The sequence below is a fragment of the Schistocerca piceifrons genome, chromosome 3 (genome assembly GCF_021461385.2).
Source record: "Schistocerca piceifrons isolate TAMUIC-IGC-003096 chromosome 3, iqSchPice1.1, whole genome shotgun sequence".
Classification (NCBI taxonomy): Eukaryota; Metazoa; Arthropoda; class Insecta; order Orthoptera; family Acrididae; genus Schistocerca; species Schistocerca piceifrons.
The window spans coordinates 322,886,108-322,907,875 of record NC_060140.1 but is presented as its reverse complement, the minus strand read 5'-3'; the positions used below and the strand labels follow the sequence as shown (position 1 = coordinate 322,907,875).

Genomic DNA, 21,768 nt, shown 5'->3' with positions numbered 1-21,768 from the left:
TGCACAGTGCCAGCTACATGACAGCCGTCGCCCTGGCGGCTTGGCCTAACGGACACCCCATGTCTTGGCCAATATAATTGTAAAGCACAACTAAAAAAAGAGTGTAAAAACTCGGCACAATAATTGACCTGTTTGTTCCAGTAGGACTACTATTAGCTGGACCGCTAGACAGATGCACAGAAAAAGTAACACAAGCAACTCCAACAATTGTAAAACTAGTCACTATGCAGCAGCGGGGACGAAATGCAAATAAGCAGGGCACACGAAACCCTGAAGCGGCCAGAACACCCATTACACGACGTCTGCTGAGACGGCCGACCGACCAACCGACGGTCGTTCCTGATAAGATCACAAGCAAGGGAAAAGGTTACAGGTGAATCGCCAAATGACAGCTTGTTACCAAGAGATCACTACGACGGACAGCAACAAAATGGACCGCGGCGGCAACACACTTTCGATGGAAAACCAATAGCCATCAGCCTCTCGAGGAATGGAATGGGTGGCCGAGCGGTTTTTTTTTTTTTTTTTTTTTTTTTTTTTTTTTTTTTTTTTTTTTTTTTTTTTTTTTGCAATTTGTGTTGTTGATCATTGTGTTTGGTCGTTGCGGACGTCACATGACATCCGTTCAAGTTCGTTGTTGATCCTTTCACTCAGTTTTTTTGTTACAGAAACCAATCAGCTCTCTGACCGAACACGCTGAGCTACCGTGCCGGCGTTCTAGGCGCTACAGTCGGTAACCGCGCGACCGCTACGGTCGCAGGTTCGAATCCTGCCTCGGGCATGGATGTCTGTGCTGTCCTTAGTTTAGTTAGGTTTAAGTCGTTCTAAGTTCTAGGGTACTGGTGACCTCAGAAGTTAAGTCCCATAGAGCCATCTCAACCATTTTTTTGAATGGAGCCTTTGCTCACTTTTCTCAGAATTGACAAACCGTCGTCCCGGCCGCTTCAACTCGGAGCCCGAACTTTCTCCCAGCGTTGACCAAACGAGACTCGCACACAGCAAAATTCGGCCCACAGGCCACGGTCCTGCTGCAGCGTCACTGGACGACTGGAGGAGAAATAAGCACAACAGTACGCCCGGAAGAGAAATCGGTACGAGCTGACACGGCTCAGAGACGTCGACGAGACGCTGTATAGCACAGTGCTTTGTTGATGATACTCGTTTTGGATTTGGACTTGAGTGTGTTTACGTGACAGTATCTATCACGTATCTCTGCAGAGGACCGAGAAGTAAATTGCGGCAGTATATTTGTTTCTTCCTTGGTAAAGTAACATTTGAAAACATAGTTGTTATTGTGTGTTGAAAAAGCGGTCGCTTTCGGTGTATTAGTAGAACAAATGAAACCTCTGGGTGAGGTGAAGTTATATTGAATAAAGTAATCAACTTTTGATTCGCTTTTCGAAAAAAATTAAATAAGCAACGTAGCGGCGACCATACAACAAATTGAGGCTTTTCTATTTCTGTCACCTGTAGTCACTTCATCGTAGTGAACACAGTGCGGACCGTCAGAGCTGAGAGTACCGAGAAAAAGTGAGAACGGCACTGAAGGGATAGCTGAATGTAGCCAGCACAGCCTAAGTTCTTATAACAGTGCGGATTTTGATTGGAATGGATAACCACTCTGTTAAACCGAAGGTATGTAGATCCGTTAATGAAGTGTTAAATGCAGATGACAATTAACAAAACTGCATCGTCACTGAACCGTGGACGTGGTGCAGCAAGGAGGAGAGCAGTACTTAATGTAAGCACGGTAAGGCGTCCAGGGGACTAAACGCCACTTCCACACGACGGGGCTGAGCTTCATCTTCTGCTCATTGTAAGCATCGTGTAGCTTGTTGAGGGTATCGCCGCTACCCTGGCAGGGGTAAGACCTCGAAAAAGGCCAACCGATTCGGCTCATATCTGTCAGGTTGCTAAAATGAATAACTCTAAGATAGTTTGGCCAACTATCCCCACATTTTTGAAAAAAGCACGCCTAAAGTTCATGATGCCTAGTATGCACTGATCAGTCAGAACATTATGATCACCTACCTAATAGCGGGTATGGCCACATTTGGCACGGGACGACGCGTCGTGGCATGGAAGCAATAAGGTCTTGGTATGTCGCCCGAGGGAGTTGTCACCGCACCTGCACGCACAAGTGACCTAATTACTGTAAATTGCAGGGAGAGAGGCGATGGGCTCTGATACCACGTTCATTCACATCCAAGATGTGTACGATCGGGACCAGATTTGGCGAGTTGGGGACCAGAACATCAAGTGGAACTCGCCACTCTGTTCTTCGAACCACTCCATCACACTCTCGACCTTGCGACATGGCGCGCTACCACTGCCCTCAGGAAACATGATTGTCTTGAAGTGGTGTACGTGGTCTGCACCAATGTAGGATACCCCTTGGCCGTCATGCTGCGTTGCACGAGCTCCACTGGACCCGTGGGTCCCCACGTGAATGTTCTCCAGAGCAAAATGGAACTGCTGCCAGTTTGTTTCCGTCCTGCAGTACAAAAGTCAAGGACCTGTTCCCCTGGAAGACGGCGGATTCGTGCCCTTCCATCGGCATGGTCTGGAATGTATCGGAATTCATCAGACTATGCAACGCTCTGCCACTGCGTCAATGTCCAGTGCCGACGGTCACGTGCCCATTTCACTCGTAGTTGCCGATGTCTTGGTGTTAACGTTGGCACTTGCGCGGGTCATCGGCTGCAGACGCCCATCATTAGGAGTGTTTGGTGCACAGTGTGTTCAGACACACTTGTACTCTGCCCAGCATTAAAGTCTGATGTTGTTCGGCCACGGTTCGCCGTGTATCCTGTTTTAACAGTCTGCACAGCCAACAACATCCAACATCTGTGATGAGGGGTGGCCTCCCAACCAAATGTTGTTTCACCTTTGTTTCGCCACATGATGAAGACATACACCACAGCACTTCTTTGGGCTATCACAATCTGCCCACAGGCAAACTCAGATAGATTCTACACACGGACAGCACGCTCGCTGATACTACACACACCGTGCGTGTGTCTGACCAGCAGTCATTCCTCACTAGTTGACACTGCTATTCTATCGCCCGTACGGGTTTATGTCGATAATAGGTTGGAGGTCACAATGTTCTGGCTAATCATTGTACATCTACATACATATTACAAAGGCTACCATACAGTACATGGCGGATTATACGTTCAGCCAACACCTGTCAAAGATAAAATTTGTCTTGTGAACCTGCAATAATTGCAAGGTGTCCATAATTAAAGCTCGAGTTTCAAAACGCTGTAGAAAGAGAACCAGTGCTCAGAACGGAGTCAAATTTGAACAGCATAGCATGGCGCAATGGGAAATATGATGAAATAAAATAAAATTAACGAAAATTTTACCAACAGATGGCGCTGTAAGAGCCTTAATGCAAGTGGGATCCTCAACAAACGGCTATGGTTTGAGTTGCACATTACGCCATACGCACTGTTAAGTTTGCATGAGCGCACAAGTTCGGCAGTCAACAGTTGTAGTACTGTTAGTTAGGTAAGGCCAACCACCACGACGAGGTGGCACCACATGGGATGGAAAAAATGGGCTTTCAATTATCCTGAGGCCAAAAACCGCATGAAAAGCAGAATACATCGGTTTTTAATTGCCCTGGGGCCAAAAGCTGCATAAAATTCAAAATGACATCTTGAGACTGGCGCAAGACATGTCCAATATGCTGTCTACCGTTTTCCGCCACAACTTGAAATCGAGAAACAGCATGTTCCACAGCAGATTGGAATGTGTCTCTGGGGTCGCTTGCGCGTTGCGTAATGCTTGCCTTCAATTCAGCTACGTTCGTAATCAGTACAGTGAATACAACTTGCTTCAGATAACCCTCCAGCCAGAAGCCCTACGGACAGCCAGGCTGTAGCGATCTGACGACTGATAATTCTAGCATTTCAGCAACGCCTCTGCAGCAGCCACTTCACTGGCTGTGCAAAGTGCGGAGGACCCCATCTTGCATAAAAATGATCCACGCTGGAGAGTTGGAATGACGGTGGTGCGCAAAAGACTCTCTCTTTTTCTTTTTTCCCCTTGACTTTGCCCCCTGCGCCAATTATATGCTGCTCAAATTTCACATCATTCTGAGCTGTGGTTTGCGTTTTGAGGCTGAAACACTAATTGTGGACACCCTGTATATACTGCAGATTAGTGAAACGCGTGGTTACAGATCGCAGATGCAGTTTTTCATGAAATAAGGAACTACTGTGAATAATACTACTCAACACAACTTCACGCTTTATATCGCCTGTTTTAGTACTATTTCTGCACGTGTTATGATTCTTTGTGCGCCTCGTTTCGTAAATTATATTTTTACGTATCGTATGACATCTTAAACTTTGCTCACTTTCCAGTTAACCATGCACTGCCAATGACATCGTTCTTAAAAATAACATTTTCTACGTCCGTAATGATCAAAAAATCTGTTGTCTACTCATAATCTTTAAAGTATAACCACTAGAACAGCCCCAAAAACTTGAATCGCTTCTGGTAAATGAGCTTTTCAGTTTTCAGAAAATCAAAAATAATATTGACTGTTTTTGATTTACAGGCTGAGTTTGCAATCACTGCATCTGAGTACTGTTATTAACTACACTCTGATCTCTAAAGCTAATATACTTTGGGCATTCGGGCCCTCGGCGCCCACTTTTTTAAGACGCAAGCTGTGCTCACTTATGAACTCTCTCAAGGATTACATCGGCTAGGAAACATGTTTCCTGCTTCTACTATAACTGAAATTTGGCAACAATGCTGAACATGTTTGGCAGTTGAAAGATGAAGGCAGAGGTCACCGTCTGTAGAATCGATGACAGAGACGAATGGAGCGTCTGAATCAGAGGCTCAGACGGTTCTGCGGTTGTGAAGATGGCACATTTCTCGACTTGCGGCATAGAGTGGTGAGGCTTTGGGTTCAACTTTATAGGTGAGGTATCCACCACAGGCAGGAGGCGGCCACAGATAGTAGGGGCTGTGTGGTACGGACATGACGGTTTTTTAGGTTACAGGATCTCGAGAAAGTCCAGAACGGGCTTCAGTCCCAACGGTTTCGGATAAACACGGGAAGACGGTAGACATAGCAACAATCAGTATTATAGTTATAAATTCTCATAGATGTATTGGGAAAGAAGTAGAGCTCAAAGCGCCAGTAGAAGGTACTGCAGTTCAAATAGTTACAGGTACCGAATAATGGCTAAAGCGAATGAAAAGATCAGCCGAAAATTTCCCACAGGACCAAATTGTGATCCGAAAGGATAGATTAGATGCAGTTGGTGAAGACATGTTTGTTACTGTTAACAGTTTATCTTTCAGTGACATTGAAGCAGACGATTCAAGTGTGTTATTATGGGTAGAGGTTATACTTGACAACCAGAATAAATTAATAATTGGTTCCTATTACCGATTCCCCAACAATGATGATATAGTTGTTAACAGTTCAAAGAAAACTTGAGTCTCACCAAATATAGGCATCCCATTCATACCATTATAATTGGAGGTGACTTCAATCTACCTTCGATATGTTGGCGAAAATACATGCTCAAAATGAATTGTAGGTGTAAAACACCATCAGAAATTGACTAAATACTTTCTCCGAGTATTAACTTCAGCAATTAATTCAGAAGCGCACTCGAAGTGGGTTGGTTACGAAAACATACTTGATCTCTTAGCAACAAGTACTCATGAGCAAATAGAGAGCATCATGTCAGATGCATGGGGTAGGCATCACAAGGTCGTTATAGCAAGACTGATCATCGCAACATCTAAATCCATCCAAAGTAATCGTAAATAATCAATGTTTAAAAAAGGAGACTGACGCCTTAGTAGCAGACAGTCTCCTCTCTTTCCAAGCTATGCTACTACACACGGAGGTGACGAAGTCATGGAATAGCGATATGCACATATACAAATGGCGGTGGTATCGCTTACACAAGATACACTCCTGGAAATGGAAAAAAGAACACATTGACACCGGTGTGTCAGACCCACCATACTTGCTCCGGACACTGCGAGAGGGCTGTACAAGCAATGATCACACGCACGGCACAGCGGACACACCAGGAACCGCGGTGTTGGCCGTCGAATGGCGCTAGCTGCGCAGCATTTGTGCACCGCCGCCGTCAGTGTCAGCCAGTTTGCCGTGGCATACGGAGCTCCATCGCAGTCTTTAACACTGGTAGCATGCCGCGACAGCGTGGACGTGAACCGTATGTGCAGTTGACGGACTTTGAGCGAGGGCGTATAGTGGGCATGCGGGAGGCCGGGTGGACGTACCGCCGAATTGCTCAACACGTGGGGCGTGAGGTCTCCACAGTACATCGATGTTGTCGCCAGTGGTCGGCGGAAGGTGCACGTGCCCGTCGACCTGGGACCGGACCGCAGCGACGCACGGATGCACGCCAAGACCGTAGGATCCTACGTAGTGCCGTAGGGGACCGCACCGCCACTTCCCAACAAATTAGGGACACTGTTGCTCCTGGGGTATCGGCGAGGACCATTCGCAACCGTCTCCATGAAGCTGGGCTACGGTCCCGCACACCGTTAGGCCGTCTTCCGCTCACGCCCCATCATCGTGCAGCCCACCTCCAGTGGTGTCGCGACAGGCGTGAATGGAGGGACGAATGGAGACGTGTCGTCTTCAGCGATGAGAGTCGCTTCTGCCTTGGTGCCAAAGATGGTCGTATGCGTGTTTGGCGCCGTGCAGGTGAGCGCCACAATCAGGACTGCATACGACCGAGGCACACAGGGCCAACACCCGGCATCATGGTGTGGGGAGCGATCTCCTACACTGGCCGTACACCACTGGTGATCGTCGAGGGGACACTGAATAGTGCACGGTACATCCAAACCGTCATCGAACCCATCGTTCTACCATTCCTAGACCGGCAAGGGAACTTGCTGTTCCAACAGGACAATGCACGTCCGCATGTATCCCGTGCCACCCAACGTGCTCTAGAAGGTGTAAGTCAACTACCCTGGCCAGCAAGATCTCCGGATCTGTCCCCCATTGAGCATGTTTGGGACTGGATGAAGCGTCGTCTCACGCGGTCTGCACGTCCAGCACGAACGCTGGTCCAACTGAGGCGCCAGGTGGAAATGGCATGGCAAGCCGTTCCACAGGACTACATCCAGCATCTCTACGATCGTCTCCATGGGAGAATAGCAGCCTGCATTGCTGCGAAAGGTGGATATACACTGTACTAGTGCCGACATTGTGCATGCTCTGTTGCCTGTGTCTATGTGCCTGCGGTTCTGTCAGTGTGATCATGTGATGTATCTGACCCCAGGAATGTGTCAATAAAGTTTCCCCTTCCTGGGACAATGAATTCACGGTGTTCTTATTTCAATTTCCAGGAGTGTATAAATGAGCGGAGCATTGGCGGATCTGTCATTTGTACTGAGGAGATTCATGTGAAAAGGTTTCCAATGTGATTAAGGCAGCACGACGGGAATTAAAAGACTTTGAACGTGGAATGGTAGTTGGAGCTACACGCATGGGACGTTCTATTTGGGAAATTGTTATGGAATTCAATATTCTGAGATCAGCAGTCTCAAGACTGTGCCGAGAATACCAAAATTTCAACCATTTCCTCTCACCATGGACAACGCAACGGTTGACGGCCTTCACTTAACGACCGAGAGCAGCGGCGATTGCTTAGAGTTGTCAGTGCTAGCAGACAAGCAACACTGATATAACCGCAGAAATGAATGTGAAAAGTACGACGAACGTATCCGTTAGAACAGTGCGGTGAAATTTGGCGTCAATAAACAATGGAAGGAGACGACTGACGCAAGTGTCTTTGCTAACGGCACGATATCGCCTGCAGCGTGCTCCTGGGATCGTGGACATAACGGTTGAAGTCTAGATGACTGGAAATCCGTGACCTAGTCAAAATAAGTCCCGCTTTCAATTGGTAAGAGCTGACGGTAGGGTTGAACGTGGCGCAGGTCCCAAGAAGCCATGGTCCCAAGCTGCCAATAAGGCAGTGGTACAGGCTGTTGCTAGCTGTGTTTATATGGAATGGTCTGGATCCTCTGGTCCAACCGCACCGATCATTGACAGGAAATGGATATCCTCGACTATTTTGAGATCACTTGCAGCCATCCGTGGACATCATGTTCCCAAACAACGTTGGAATTTTAAGGATGACTATATGCCAACAGTTGTTCACGACTGATTTGAAGAATATTCTGGACAATTCGGGCGAATGATTTGCCAATCCAGATCGCCCGACGTGAACGCCGTCTAACATTTATGGGACTTAATCCAAAAACCACTTCGTGTACAAAATCCTGAACCTGCAACATTTCCGCAATTATGGACGGCTGTTGAGGCAGAATGTCTCAGTATTTCTGCAGGGGCCTTCCAACGACTTGTTCAGTCCAGGCCATGTCCAGATGATGCACTGCGCCGGTAAAAGGAGAACCGACACGATATTTTGAGGAATCAATTCAGAATAATTTGTGGTGTTTAGCCATGCACGTGTTACATGTACTAATTTCTTTACTAAAAGAGAATTTCGGAGTAAGTTTGCTGCAGTAATCTGTAAATCGTTTGTACTAGTAAAGTGCATATTTTAATAGCATTTTTCTCGTATTTTATAGAACATATGTAACTCAATTTTTATGACACGCACACAAATCAAGTACTGGGAACACAAAATATTACGATAGAGAAGTAGCTGGGCGATTAATTATTCTGCGGTCGTGAGTTTTAATTATCTCAAGTGCACCAATTTGGTTTACACTGACGAATCAGACTTTGTACATAAGGTAGCAATCAGGCCTGTATAAATATCACGGTTAGTAGTTATCTCAGTGAGATAGCCTTCATAGCGACTGAACAGATCACGTCCAAGGCTGCTGATTCTGATCATGAAATAAAACTTACCGATAAATCGAAAAGACGGGCTGTTAAAAATATATATGTACCATTAGTGCCAGAAAAGACGAAAAGTGCATTGTCGTACGGTAATTACAAATAACTTACACATACAGGGTCGTCCATTGATAGTGATCGGGTTAAATATCTCACGATATAAGCATCAAACGAAAAAACTACAAAGAACGAAACTCGTCTAGCTTGAAGGGGGAAACTAGATGGCGCTATGGTTGGCCCGCTAGATGGCGCTGCCTTAGGTCAAACGGATATCAACTGCGTTTTTTTTTTAAATAGGAACACCCATTTTTTATTACATATTCGTGTAGTACGTAAATATATATGAATGTTTTAGTTGGACCACTTTTTCCGCTTTGTGATAGATGGCGCTGTAACAGTCTCAAACGGGTAAGTACGTGGTATCACGTAACATTCTCCCAGTGCGGGAGGTATTTGCTTAGTGATACATTACCCGTGTTAAAATGGACCGTTTACCAATTGCGGAAAAGGTCGATATCGTGTTGATGTATGGCTGTTGTGATCAAAATGCCCAACGGGCGTGTGCTATGTATGCTGTTCGGTATCCTAGAAGACATCATCCAAGTGTCCGGACCGTTCGCCGGATAGTTACATTATTTAAGGAAACAGGAAGTGTTCAGCCACATGTGAAACGTCAACCAAGACCTGCAACAAATGACGATGCCCAAGTAGGTTTTTAGATGCTGTCGTGGCTAATCCGCACATCAGTAGCAGACAAATTTCGCGAGAATCAGGAAGCTCAAAAACTTGGGTGTTGAGAATGCTACATCAACATCGATTGCACCCGTACCATATTTCTATTCACCAGGAATTGCATAGCGACGACTTTGAACGTCGTGTACAGTTTTGCCACTGGGCACAAGAGAAATTACGGGACGATGACAGTTTTTTGCACGCGTTCTATTTAGCGACGAAGCGTCATTCACCAACAGCGGGAACGTAAACCGGCATAATATGCACTATTGAGCAACGAAAAATCCACGATGGCTGCGACAAGTGGAACATCAGCGACCTTGGCGAGTTAAAGTATGGTGCAGCATTGTGGGGGGAAGGATAATTGGCCCCCATTTAATCGATGGCAATCTAAATGGTGCAATGTATGCTGATTTACTACGTAATGTTCTACCGATGTTACTACAAGATGTTTCACTGCATGACAGAATGGTGATGTACTTCCAACATGATGGATGTCCGGCACATAGCTCTCGTTCGGTTAAAGCGGTACTGAACAGCAAATTTCGGCAGGTGGATTGGTCGTCGAAGCATGGCCTTTACGTTCATCGGATCTGACGTCCCCGGATTTCTTTCTGTGTGGAAAGTTTAACGATACTTGCTATCGTGATCCACCTACAACGCCTGACAACATGCGTCAGCGCATTGTCAATACATGTGCGAACATTACGGAAGGCGAACTACTCGCTGTTGAGAGGAATGTCGTTACACTCATTTGCATTGAGGTTGAAGGACATCAGTTTGAGCATTTATTGCATTACTGTGGTATTTACAAGTAATCACGCTGTAACAGCATGCGTTCTCAGAAATGATAAGTTCACAAAGGTACATGTGTCACATTGGAACAACCGAAATAAAATGTTCAAACGTACCTAAGTTCTGTATTTCAATTTAAAAAACCTACCTGTTACCAACTGTTCGTCTAAAATTGTGAGCCATATGTTTGTGACTATTACAGCGTCCTCTATCACAAAGCGAAAAAAGTAGTCCAACTAAAACGCTCATATTTCTTTACGTACTACACGAATATATAATAAAAAATGGGGTTTCTTATTTTAAAAAACGCAGTTGATATCCGTTTGACCTATGGCAGCGCCATCTAGTGGGCTAACCGTAGCGCCATCTGGTTTCCCCCTTTAAGCTAGACAAGTTTCGTTCTTTGTAGTTTTTTCGTTTGACATTTATTTCGTGAGATATTTGGCCCGGTCACGATCAATAGACCACCCTGTATACGTAACTTTGTCGCTTTTCAGTCAAATACCTAACACTGTTAGCTCCCGGTTATTCGGGTTTACGCAGATTGGAAATTGCTCGGATAACACAAAGACTCCTACAATCGAAAATACACTTTAAGACAAAAATAAGAAAACGAAGTACCACGAGCTAATTAGCCGAATGGGACGAAAATCGGTAAAAGTGTTGTGATGTACAAACAAACAAATGATTACAACTTCAGAATTGCTTATTTAAAAGAAAAAGCTTCATAAATTGAGCGAGTGGATAACGCGTTGGTCCACCTACGGCTCGTGGCAAGCAGTTATTGGGATTAGTATTGATTAACAAAGTTGTTGGATATCCTCCTGAGGAATAAAGTGCCAAATTCTGTCTAACTGGCGCGTTAAATCTGTACAGTCCAGAGCTGGTTGGAGGGCTCTGCTTCAGACGTTCTCAGCTTGGGAGAGATCCGGCTTCCTTGCTGGTGAAGTTAGGGTTGGGCAAGCACGAAGACAAGTCGTAGAAACCCTCGCCATGTGCAGGCGGGCATTATCTGGCTGAAATGTAAGCCCAAGAATGCTTGGCATGAAGGGCGACAAAGAGGGGCGCATAATACCGCATTAATGTGATGTAACGGTGCCGCGGATGACAAGCAGAGGGGTCCTGCTATGAAATGAAATGGTACACCTGACCATCACTCCAGGTGATTTTAGTTCTATTGTAAGGGAGGCTAGTTTCTTACACAGCTCAACTTTTATGACGTCATATCTCCTGGTTTGTGTGTTGTGCAATGATATAAGTTTGCAGGCGCCTTCAGTGATAGATGGGGACAGTGTCTACGAATTGTACTGCGAATAGAGTTACTAATAAAGAATTAATTAGAACTTCATTCTTTATGCTAAAGTCTTAGCCAGCCGCGGTGGCCGAGTGGTTCTAGGCGGCTGCTACGGTCGCAGGTTCGAATCCTGCGTCGGGCATGGATGTGTGTGATTTCCTTAGGTTAGTTAGGTTTAAGTAGTTCTAAGTTCTAGGGGACTGATGACCTCAGATGTTAAGTCCCATAGTGCTCAGAGCCATTTGAGCTAAAGTTTTACGTCACGAACAGCGAATATATAGTGAGAGATAAACTTTTTTCCTTTCGTTATTTAGTGAGGAGTATCAGAGAGAAAAAGTTTCGAAAAGGGTTGAAATTACATGTGTAGTTAAGTTCTCTGTTCTCAAATGCAGGACGAATGAAGTCTGGGTAATTCGCGTGCCGTGAGTTACACTCTGTCAAGACATATACACTGTTTCTAACTGTAATGCTTGTCTTACTGTGTTGAAATTTTAACATAAAATTATAACGCCTAATGAGTAGATTATGAGAACATTTTAAATTTTTATATTCGATCAACAACAGCATGAAAGATTGAAAACATTTTTGTATCTGACAAATATTTCTGGCGGCAGTTAGTCTAGGCAGCCTGCAACTACGGTTGTGCCACGGTTTACCCGTTCAGTAGCCATCACTACTACTCGTGGACGGTTTCGTCATCTACATCTTCACAACCGGAAATTCGTATTCTAAACGAGAACATTCGTTCTACCAGGAGGTTTCAGATTTTGTTTTTTATTTTTTCAAAACTTACCGAGCTATGCACGGATAATATGCGAGGATAATGCACACCCTGAGACGTGCACTTTCTGTACATCGAGCAGCTATTTAGCAGAGGTACAAGTGCCGCCACAAAGACTTCACCTCTTTCAGGCACGCTAGGAAGAATGGAAAAATAAAAAAGGAAATAATAATATGAAAAAGGAACAAAATAGAGATGAACCAACAGGCTTGTTACCAACAGACACTAAAACCATAAAGCACTGCAGTCAAGCCTTCGAAGGCAGCAACTGAGGTACGAATTCACGACGTCCAGAGACATAGGGCCCCAGTATACTAATATCGATTATCTTTGAGAGGTGCATATGGTGCCTGAAGACGGCATAATGAACTGCCGATACTGGTAGTGAAAATAAAATAACTTCTCAATTGTACCGCTATTTGGCGAATTGCTTCGTTAAATCTTTGTTAAATAAGGCATTCACTTCATTCACTGGCAGAGCTTATTATAGAGTAGTCGATCAGTTCAAAAATTATGGTATTAAAATGAGCCGGTACACAGGTAATAAAATAAAGCGTGTCCTTCCTCACATTTGCAATAAAACTGATAAACATAAGCAACCAGGTATTAACAATATCACAATGCACACCCTGAGAAGTACTCATTTGCCGCGCGATATAACGAACACATGTCAGCTCTACGTGTAAATGTACTTCATAAATCTGCAATGCCAACTCACCTTTATGATAGTAAACACAGCCTTCCAGACATCTATAAAGATGTCACCATCTGCCATAGACAAAGCTCAGACACAAGACTCAATTACAAGATACACTATTAATAAACAGACAAAAGATTTTTCGACCAACTGATGTGCTGAATGGACAGGTAGTGAATACAGCAAATTATTTTCTGTAGATAGTAATGACTGTTTGATAAAACAACACCCTCACAAGAAGCAATGAACAATTTCCTTAACCCTCTCTCAAACCGGCCGGGGTGGCCGAGCGGTTCTAGGCGCCACAGTCCGGAACCTTGCGACCGCTACGGTCGCAGGTTCGAATCCTGCCTCGGACATGGATGTGTGTACTGTCCTTAGGTTAGTTAGGTGTAAGTAGTTCTAAGTTCTAAGGGACTGATGACCTCAGAAGTTAAGTCCCATAGTGCTCAGAGCCATTTGAACCATTTTGAACCTCTCTCAAACATAAACATACCCTCTTACGTCTATCTCATTCCACCCACCCTGCTCTCTCTCTCTCTCTCTCTTTCTCTCTCTCTCTCTCTCTCTCCCTCTCTCTCTCTCTGTGTCTTCCTCGTGAAGTTATTACTAAGTTACAACCTGAACAAGTATAAATTACACAATTAACAGAATCACTAAATTGTAATGAGGTTTTGAGTTACTATAAACTTCAATAAGGATGACAACTCTCTTGTTGAAGATGTAGGAATGTAAAAATAAAATTCTTAACTGTCACTCGATGATGTATATGGAAATAATACATAATTAAATAATCCATCACATCGGTGTAATATAGATTAAGCATGCGTCATTTGAATCATGTAGTACCGTCAGAAACATTTTAAGTCGTTCAAAATATAAGTGCAAAAGTAAAGTTTTTCACAAATACAGGAGATGAATGTTGTGTGGTGAAATGCAGGTAATACGCTACAGTACTTCATTTCTCTCTTTTTCTAACATTTCTGTTAATAACTCCTCTTGGGAAAGTTTTCTGGTTAAATCTAACAGCTGTGTCGTTCTGTTACTGTTAAATAAAAATCTGAAGTAGATGTAACGCCCATTGTGTCTATATAGTCCTTGAAAGTGGAGTTGTAGCTCAGAAACGCGTTGTACAGTAATCAAAAAATTGAAATTTTATGACTGAAGACAAAGCAGTATTAATAAATATGCCCCTAGCCCAAAATTTGGAAAGATTAAGTTTTGACGTCCTGTCGAAGTCATTTTCATGAAAGATGGAATACTAACACGAATTGTATCAGAATGATGAAAGAAAGTGCTCGTAGTGCATTCCAAATACGCACTCCAAAATGCGTGTATGTGATGATTTCTGAAATCACGGATTAAAGTAACTCAGATAGATAGCTGCAAACTTGAACTCTTTTTCTCTCCCAATATGATACTGTAGTTTAACAAATTCGCCACCTACAGTGGCAGTAATTTACAGTTGAGTTAACTCTAGTCATTTTAGTGGCAACCAGCCTCAGTATCCGTGGCAGCCAATGAACGTCTTTGAGCTGCGTTTGGCCAATGAATAACCGGGTCAGATCCTGATTTTCATCACCATAGTTTGTGAAGGAAGAGGAGAAGAGCTGATGGCATAAAGGTCCCCCGTTCTCTCATCATCATGCAACACAAACATGACGCCACACTACACACACGTCCATTAGTCACGTGCTCTTCAACAGATTCATCTAATCTGGTGCGATGCCGTCGTGCAACTACATCACGATATCAGCTCAGAGATTATTACGCGCTACTTGTTGAAAATGTGCAATTTATTTGACACAACACGCTTTGGGGGCTACATTATCCCATTATTATGTTCTATAAAACAAGAAAATTCAAATCATTACTTCTAATTGCTATGCATACCAGCACATACGAAATGAAAATCTGTCTACATTGTCATGTAGTATTACGTATCTTACAATTAATATGCTCTGAGAACAATGGTAGGCATCCTCATCAATCAATAGAGCCAAGTACCAAGAGTACAACTATTGAGATTTCTTTTGAAAGTCAAATTGTTTGAACTACACTCCTGGAAATTGAAATAAGAACACCGTGAATTCATTGTCCCAGGAAGGGGAAACTTTATTGACACATTCCTGGGGTCAGATACATCACATGATCACACTGACAGAACCACAGGCACATAGACACAGGCAACAGAGCATGCACAATGTCGGCACTAGTACAGTGTATATCCACCTTTCGCAGCAATGCAGGCTGCTATTCTCCCATGGAGACGATCGTAGAGATGCTGGATGAAGTCCTGTGGAACGGCTTGCCATGCCATTTCCACCTGGCGCCTCAGTTGGACCAGCGTTCGTGCTGGACGTGCAGACCGCGTGAGACGACGCTTCATCCAGTCCCAAACATGCTCAATGGGGGACAGATCCGGAGATCTTGCTGGCCAGGGTAGTTGACTTACACCTTCTAGAGCACGTTGGGTGGCACGGGATACATGCGGACGTGCATTGTCCTGTTGGAACAGCAAGTTCCCTTGCCGGTCTAGGAATGGTAGAACGATGGGTTCGATGACGATTTGGATGTACCGTGCACTATTCAGTGTCCCCTCGACGATCACCAGTGGTGTACGGCCAGTGTAGGAGATCGCTCCCCACACCATGATGCCGGGTGTTGGCCCTGTGTGCCTCGGTCGTATGCAGTCCTGATTGTGGCGCTCACCTGCACGGCGCCAAACACGCATACGACCATCATTGGCACCAAGGCAGAAGCGACTCTCATCGCTGAAGACGATACGTCTCCATTCGTCCCTCCATTCACGCTTGTCGCGACACCACTGGAGGCGGGCTGCACGATGTTGGGGCGTGAGCGGAAGACGGCTTAACGGTGTGCGGGACCGTAGCCCAGCTTCATGGAGACGGTTGCGAATGGTCCTCGCCGATACCCCAGGAGCAACAGTGTCCCTAATTTGCTGGGAAGTGGCGGTGCGGTCCCCTACGGCACTGCGTAGGATCCTACGGTCTTGGCGTGCACCCGTGCGTCGCTGCGGTCCGGTCCCAGGTCGACGGGCACGTGCACCTTCCGCCGACCACTGGCGACAACATCGATGTACTGTGGAGACCTCACGCCCCACGTGTTGAGCAATTCGGCGGTACGTCCACCCGGCCTCCCGCATGCCCACTATACGCGCTCGCTCAAAGTCCGTCAACTGCACATACGGTTCACGTCCACGCTGTCGCGGCAGGCTACCAGTGTTAAAGACTGCGATGGAGCTCCGTATGCCACGGTAAACTGGCTGACACTGACGGCGGCGGTGCACAAATGCTGCGCAGCTAGCGCCATTCGACGGCCAACACCGCGGTTCCTGGTGTGTCCGCTGTGCCGTGCGTGTGATCATTGCTTGTACAGCCCTCTCGCAGTGTCCGGAGCAAGTATGGTGGGTCTGACACACCGGTGTCAATGTGTTCTTTTTTCCATTTCCAAGAGTGTATATGGTAGGTACATTGTTATTAACTTAATTATGATACTCCTAAATTTGACTTTGCTGGAAAGGTCCTGAATCCGAATGAGGTACATTCGCTGAGGTCGTGAGATACATTTTCTGAGATCGATCCCTTTTAACTCTCCCATCCATAGTCGCCTTGTGCACTTGTTTCGACTATCTCTTTTCTTTCACCCTGTATGTATTTAGTAACCATCTTAACACACCTTTCACCGAGCGAGGTGGCGCAGTGGTTAGCACACTGGACTCGCATTCGGGAGGACGACGGTTCAATCCCGCGTCCGGCCATCCTGATTTAGGTTTTCCGTGATTTCCCAAAATAGCTTCAGGCAAATGACGGGATGTTTCCTTAGAAAGCGCACGGCCGATTTCCTTCCCCATCCTTCCCTAATCGAGCTTGTGCTCCGTCTCTAATGACCTCGTTGTCGACGGGACGTTAAACAGTAATCTCCTCCTCCTCCTTAACACACCTTTCGAAGTATTCGACACTATATCTTCTTTCATTCCGCAACACTCGCTAAAATTAACTTAATAAATTTTGCTTAAAGTTTTAAGCCTTAGTTAAATTACAACAATATTATATATTGATAAAGTTAAATCGTAAGGTATCCAAAAAATTAATTCATGACAATGACTGACAAACACCAATGTGAACTTTGGCCTTGTGTTTTGGTAAGTCAGGTTTGTATGTTATTGTTTTCAGTTTTAGGCACGATACCAGGCTCTCATCAATGAGACGACTTCTCTATTTTATTTTGATAAATTTGACGCTACAAAATGATTTTTCTCATGAATATGTTGACCACGAATAATGAAAGCACAGCAAATGCTAGTTTTTTCAGCTGATTAAATGAGTGAGGAATGCTATTCCAGGTATTCCAAATCAACATATCTTCCTTCTCTAGGTTCTTCAAAGCACAATACTTGTGCTATGAACTAAGTTCACATTTGTTTTTCCGCGATATTTTTATCTCAGCACAAAGATGTTCAAATTTAGAGCTTCAAAGTTCTTTGTGTTTTAAAGTCAACAATTGCATTTCAAAGCTTCCAGTGTCTATACTGAAGGCAGAAAAATGTAATTTTGTTACAGAAACATTACAAACCTTTTTTGTAACAAAAGCTAACGTCGTTTGACTATTTCTAAATTTCTGAAACCTGTTGCGAAAAGCTTTCCACACATCAAAATTATCGTTTTGAAATAACAAACGTTATTATCATCATCTGTTTCACTCATTTCCGACTCAGAACTCAGAGTTCTTATAAAATCGCTTTCCAAATGATCCTTTGTTAGTGCATTCTCAACATAATTATCTTCTCCTTTCGCCCAATCGCACGCATTTTTTTCAGACTTCACGGGAAACAGTTCCACACTCTCCAATAGAACTGATCCTTACGCTTCTCCATTTTGCATTAATTCAGCGCGTTAATCTCACAGGCCTGACTTCGAAGCATTACTCACCCCCACTTCCGAAGACGTCGCCACAAGTAGTAAAAGCAGCCTGAGTCCCGAGAGAGAATGGTAATTTCACTTACACCCCCGTCTAACGCCACATCGAAATAGACTCGCCAGGCCGGGAACCTGCACATGGGCCACGAAGTTTCACTCGCGCTGTACGTGCTCGTCCGAGCGTGGTATGTTGTAGAAGAGCCACAAACAAGGTGCCGAAGAGCCACATGTGATTCGCGAGCTACTGTTTGCCGACCAAGTTGCAACATGTGTCGTCAGACATATAAACATAGTTCCTTCAGCTCACCGTAGCGCGTAGCATACACACATAGCTCTGTTTACTACACTTACAGTACAGTCTTTGATAGCTGACTGATAGTGGACTATTGTTTAGTAAACGTAGCCGTAAGTGAGCGCTATGCGTCACCTCAAGAAGTGTAAGAAAGAGTCATTTATATCTTACGAAAGAAATTTCCAACTTCTGCTGCATTGAGGCATTGATACAACTCAGTAGCGATGAACGCAAAATTTGTGGTGGACTGTGATTCGAACCCGGATTTCTCGCTTCACGCGAGCGTTTGCCTTTAACCGCTTCGTCTGTCCAAGCATCTCTCTCGTCCGACCCAAATCTCCACACGCCGCATACTACAGAGGAGTATCCTCTGTCCATTATTCCCCTTCGCTCACAGTCTTACTGTGTATTTGTACTGAAAAATCATTATCCGTCAGCGCGTATATTATAGAGGTACGGTGTCTGTTCTTTCGAACATGCATGTCCGACAGAACAGACACCATACCTATCTTCTGTGTCTGACAATGCATGTTTGCTGCTTCCTTGTTATTTTTGACTGTACGTAATGATACATTAATTGTAAGGTACATAGATCTACAAAGGGCGTTTAATAAGTAACGGAACGTAAGTTTTTTCTTGGTTAGTTTCGGTTGACACTGTGGAATTTTCCCGTGGAATATTCCCGCTTCAGCCCATACTGTTTCATGAAGTACCAATAAGTGACGGCGTTGTATGAAGCCTCCAAAATGGCGTCTGAAACGGAGGTGCGCTCTAAACAGAGATCTCTCATTGAGTTTATTTTGATGGAAAACGAGAGCACCACAGATATTCTTAGTCACCTACAGAATATCTAAGGAGCCCTGGAAATAACAAAAGCACAGCGAGTCGTTGGTCGAGGCGTCTGTCATGATCGCAACAAGGTCGCGCTAACCCTTACGATCTCCAGTGTGCCGACCGGTCACCGTATGTGACTTTTTCATTGTCGAAACGTACGGGCACTCTCATTCCAGGTGATCGACCAACTCCGCGGGAAGCAGAACGTGGATACTGGGGATGCTATTGTTGTAGCAAGCCGTTGGCTCCGACAGCGAGCTGTGGTGTGGTACCATGCGGGCTTACAGGCCTTCCCAGTAAGGTGGCGTAAAGCCGTCGCATTGAACGGAGATTATGTCGAAAAACAGAGTTTTGTAGTCAAAACAGTGCGGAAAAATATGGTGAACTGGAATCACGAACGAAACCAACCTGCTTTCAGAAAAATTGTATTGTATTATTTAGTGAACGCCCCTCGTACTCGGTAATTTAGAGATTTCCATTACATGTATGTTACCATCCGCAGTAGTGAGAAGCAATCAGTTATGTTTCCTTGTCTTACAGAACCCTGAAAATGGGATAACGTAGTATCGAAACGTGTAGACTAAATCACACATATTCGACAACTGGTGGGTAATAATCTCCATGTTGACAAACGTTTAAGACAGCATTATTGGTAGAGGAAGATAACCCTCTCGATTAGGCGACTGAACCTACCTCTCCGGTCTCCCAGCCAACAATTACATATAATTTTTCTCTTTCCTTCATTTCAAAGGGAACCAATCATCAACCGCGAACATAAACGTAAATCAGCAACAGATTCTGTGTCCAACATGTAGCTAACTAGATCGGCAAGTGCAACTCTCGGCAAAAGCGGCGCTTGCTAAGCCTACCTGTCAGCTTCGAAATAGTATCAATCTCTTCATGTGCCGGCTCAGGTATCTCCAGTCGTCACATCTACTACATTGACGTCTGCGCTGCTGGAAGCATCCCGCGGGCTTTATGAGAATTTCAGAAACTGTAAGCTACTCTGAGCAAAAGAGAGCGGGAGCACACAAAAACTATCACAACCCGATGTAACTTTGCGAATACTGAAAGGCGGTCTTTATGCCGCTGGCCGTTAAGCACTGTCATATCGCGAAAGCCGCTCCGCCGCGGCTTCTGCCAAGCTTTTGCTGTGTAAGACGGAGATATCAGTTTTCGACGAGTACAAGGTCCGCCGAGCTGCCGACCTGCACCGCTTGGGCAGTAGTCAGCTATTTTACAAGCCAGATCGTACACGCTGGGATTCTTTCGATACTACTGCCTAAAATACAGCTGCTGATAGCAGAATTTGTAGAATTTAAAGCAGTCTTAGCTTGAATTTTTTTCTTCCTTTTACGACCTGTTTCGTTCTATGTGATCTTTAAAGCATCTAGAAAAGATAAAAGGTATGTGCAAACTTAACATGAGAGTTTCGCGATAGTATATAGCAGTATTGGTAGTAGCATTTACGTACATAAACTGAGAAGCAGCTAAAGGGCAACACACTTGTCTTCCTAAAGTAGTAAACAAAACGTAAAAAACTTGTAGCCACGGTAGGCACCGTCGAAATACACATCAACACAAGTTTTCACCAACCCCGTACGTCGTGCAAGCGTGTTGCTATAGTGATTGTTACTGTACGATGCAGAACGTAATCCCTGATATTGTGACTCTTGAAGTTTTCCCGGCGTATCGAATATTCCAAAAGATTTCGGGATTGCAGCCGGATCTCATCGACTTCTTTCCACGATATTTCGGCTGACAACCTTACAGCCATCTTCAGGCGAGTGTTTGACACTGGAGATTGCTAGTGCAAGTCGCTCTATTTATAAGTAAAAGTGCCGCAAGACGCTCATGTGCAAGTTACCGTAGCATGCGCGCCACCGGTCGATTCCAAGGCCCTCTACAATATTACTGTATCTATGGAGCGCAAACGTATGCGTGAAACAAGTAAAACATGCACGCAGACGTGTCCAAAACAATAAAATGCAAAATTTCAATATTAAAATTAAAATTACTTGTCGCTCGACATCAGAAGCCATAAAAAGTTTTCTTTTGGTTGATATTAAAGAAATCAACGGGTCCCAGGCCTTATTCAATAGAAAGCCGCCATCACGATTAATGAGATTTTCCGCCAAACGTATTTCCACGGATTCCTTAACAACTGAATTCCAGAAGGATCTCGATGGGGCCAAGATTTTCGTGGCCGAATAATCCATAGTGTGTCCTGTGGAAATACAATGTTCAGCTATGACCGACTTACTGGGCTGTAAAAGGCAAGTGTGGCGCTCATGTTCAACGCAGCGGTCGTGTACTGTGCGTGTGGTCTGACCAATGTAGGCTTTCTCACACTCGCAAGGTATTTTATAAATTTCAGCCTTCCGTAATCCCAGATCATCCTTGGCTGAGCCCAGAAGAGCACGAGTCTTTGTAGGTGGCCGGAAGATTGCTTTCACACGATGTTTCTTTAAAATTCTGCCTACTTTCGATGAAATGTTCCCGACATA

The 21,768-nt window shown here is 44.7% G+C and overlaps 1 protein-coding gene across 1 annotated transcript in view; it reads right to left on the bottom strand.

Annotated features, from left to right (window-relative positions):
* Window positions 1–20,375, bottom strand: part of LOC124787894 (glycoprotein-N-acetylgalactosamine 3-beta-galactosyltransferase 1-like) — a 343,470-nt gene extending 323,095 nt beyond the window's left edge. The window contains exon 1 of the mRNA XM_047254866.1: window positions 20,131–20,375. The gene's annotated coding sequence lies outside the window, so the exon portion shown is untranslated. The remainder of the gene's footprint in view (window positions 1–20,130) is intronic.
* Between the last annotated feature and the right edge of the window lie 1,393 nt (window positions 20,376–21,768).